Source organism: Cydia splendana, chromosome 6, assembly GCF_910591565.1.
Source record: "Cydia splendana chromosome 6, ilCydSple1.2, whole genome shotgun sequence".
NCBI classification, from domain to species: Eukaryota; Metazoa; Arthropoda; class Insecta; order Lepidoptera; family Tortricidae; genus Cydia; species Cydia splendana.
Window position 1 is genome coordinate 18,847,716 of NC_085965.1, and position 3,220 is coordinate 18,850,935.

Below are 3,220 nucleotides of genomic sequence, written 5' to 3' on the forward strand. Positions count from 1 at the left end.
TTATAAAAATCAAGTTAACATTACCACATGCTCTGACTGGGTACACTGAGTTTTTCCTTGTGCCCCATTTTTGCATTAATTAAATGACTACTTTGTACCTGTCGCGCTTACCTACGTGCAATGGCCATATATATCGTACATATATAGATTTGCATTTATGCAGGGGGAAGTTTGGGTGAATTGACCCAAATCCGACATTCTAATTTAACCCTCTGAGCTAAGATTAGACACATTTTACATACATGTAGGTATTCTTATTTCGACCAAAAAGTCTGCAGCGAATTTGATAGCCCACGCAGTGCAAGTTATTTATACGTTATAATTTCATAGATGTTTGACATTTAAAATAACACATGCACTGCGTGGGCTATCAAAATCTCTGCAGACTTTTCTTGGTCTAACTCTACCTAGTTGTAGATCCATCTTATATTTTAACGTTGGAAACAGGAAAAGTCCAAAATCTTTAGACTACGGTTTTTTGTAGGTAGGTACATACCTATAAAACTTCTTCCTCGTTAAAAGTCAGTGCAAATATAGCGTAGGATGTATCAAAACTGGGTCACGAAAGTGAGTAGATTGACACAAACATACCCATAGCCCCACATACAATTCATCATCACGCCATTTATGGTCCTAGCTAAATTGGTTGTCCATACTTACGCTATGGATTGTCCAATTTAGCAAGAACCCTAAATGGCGTAACAATCACGGATCGTGACTGTACCTACATTAGGTACCTACTAAAAGTATAATCCTCACTCTTAGCTTTGCCGTAGTCGTAAATAGACGATGAATAGACGCAAAATAATAACTATTTCGTAGAAACATTTGGAAGGCTAAGTACTAAGTATGCTGTGACGTACTTGGTACCCACTGTGACTACTAGTGTTAGGTATTAGAAACAACGTCATTTCCATATCAAAATATTTTACTTATTACGTAATCCTTTTTTCCCCGGTCTTCCTCTCTGATGAATAACTAATTGATGACAATACTTAAAGCCGGTATATATTTGCTAAGCCAGTTTAATAACGCTTGTGAGCTGTCAAGGAAAACACGCAACCCAGAATGTAAGTAAATTCATAGCATCAATCTGGCATCAATCGATTAAATACGAGTACGTTATTTAATTATTTTCCGCAATTTAGCCAAAATTACTAGATTCTTTTTTTTCTTGTGTCAAGTTTACTGAAATCGTTTCGTTTCTTTCTCTCGTGTCGTTTATTTCCATACTAACATATCCGTAAATCCTACAAAACATCTACAATTACAAATAGTATAATCATGTAACTTCAAATCATAATATTTTATCAAGACGTAATCATTGCATTATTCATTTTCGTTTTCGCATTTGTTTAGAGATGTGAACCGAGTTAACCTACAGGATGTTTAAGTAGGTGCCTATTTACTGTCTGTTTTCAAAATTTAATTAATATTCCAGAACAATGCGTTTGCTGTTCATACTGGTAGTGGCGATGACGCTAGCCGCCGCTCTTGCGCATCCCACCCCCGAAGCCTATCCAAGAAATACCCAAGAAAGACTACCTCAAGAAATCAGCAGTCACACAGACCCCATCCCATATGGACCTTCCGAAAGAGTAAGAAGATGCCTGGCCTGCATCACCTGCCCTGGATCCACAAAATGCCTGGACGGTTATAGGTACGTGGCTGGTGTGGGCTGCGTTCGTGTGAAGAAACACGGCAAGTCAAGAACTTAATGACAGCAAAAGCTAAGAGTGCAAAGTATTGAAAGTAATAGTAAATGGTGCCTTTTTGGGACTGTGTTGGAAATGTTAGAATTTTTGTTATGATAGTAAAGTGTCGATGTTTAATTTTTGATGACTTTTCTTTTTTTATTCTTTTGACTCTACCTATTCAATAATATAGACTTGCTTCACAGTATATTGCGTTGCAACGTAGGTAGGTGATAATTTTTAGGATATTCATCAAATTATTCTTTATGTATTTTCTAATATTTCAGCTCGGGAATGCACTCTCGAAAACATTTTTTTTACCGAGCCTATAAGGTGTCCCACTGCTGGGTAAAGGCCTCCCCCCTAGGCTTCCAATCCTCTCGATTAACTGGAGCATCCGTCCAGTTGCTGAGTCGTCGCGCCATCTCCTCTTAGGCCGACCCTGCCGGCGTTTACATTGTGGCACCCACTCCGTGGCTAGTTTAGCCCACCTCCCATACGTCGTACATGGCCTGCCCAGTTCCACTTTAGCCTGGCGGTTTTGACCCCAACGTCGACGATGCCTGTTTTGGTACGCAACGTAGTATTTCAGACCCTTGAACTTAACGGACTTAAAAAATACACCGTGTATGTCCCTCCCCGTTAATCAAACTATCTTCATAGGTACCAATAAATTTCATCTTAAATTTGCTCAGCGGGAAGCCCAAGAGGGGATTTTTGTGTTTAAAACTCGAGCGCGTCAGATTAAGATATGAATGATATCTTGCTACCCCGTGTAGTCTACCTTTACCCCTTTTAGCCATCTATGTTGAGCCCTTGGTTGGTGGGAGGTTCAACAAATTGTTAAGCAGATTGTGGATTTGGTCATATTAGTCCAAATTAACGCTATAATTGTGCTATTACTAAATCTGATAATTATTTGCATGCATCTCCTTAATCTGACGGTTACAATGTAAAAATTAGGCGTCAAACGTCTGTTCGTCAGATTAAGAAAATGCCTACAACTAAGTGTTATATTCAGTTAATATAGCATTAAAGTGGACAAAAACGACCAAAACCACAAACTGCTTAACGATTTTTTAACCCTCCACCAACCTCCCGAAATTTAAAAAAAATTGTAGACGCTTTCCGGCTCGCTGGAAAAAAAACTTTTTTTTCTTCTTATCGTCTAATATTTCGATTCCAATAGGTCTGTATGACGCTCGAGTAAATCCCGATTTAGCATCGTGGGCTCCCCTACTATTAAGCGTGAAGAGGTATACAGACAGACAGAGTAAACTATATATAATATTAGTAGGGATTGTACGTATTGTGTTAGAAATAGAAATATTTATCTTTCTTGTATTAACTGTATTGGTAATTAAATAATCAGTACTTAAATATAAGTGATTAATGATAATACATTACAACAACAATTATAATAGGTAATAAGTACGTTGTTGAAACTTGTTGAAACTTAGGTACATAATACATAATATATGTACATACATACATAATATAAGTAATATAACAAGTGGAACACGTGG

At 37.6% G+C, this 3,220-nt stretch overlaps 1 long non-coding RNA gene across 1 annotated transcript; it reads left to right on the plus strand.

The window, feature by feature from the left end:
- The first annotated feature begins 879 nt into the window (after positions 1 to 879).
- Positions 880 to 1,554, plus strand: LOC134791905 (uncharacterized). Its single transcript, XR_010144364.1, has 2 exons — positions 880 to 1,070; positions 1,442 to 1,554. It is a non-coding gene; the product is annotated as an uncharacterized LOC134791905 (long non-coding RNA).
- Positions 1,555 to 3,220: the final 1,666 nt, after the last annotated feature.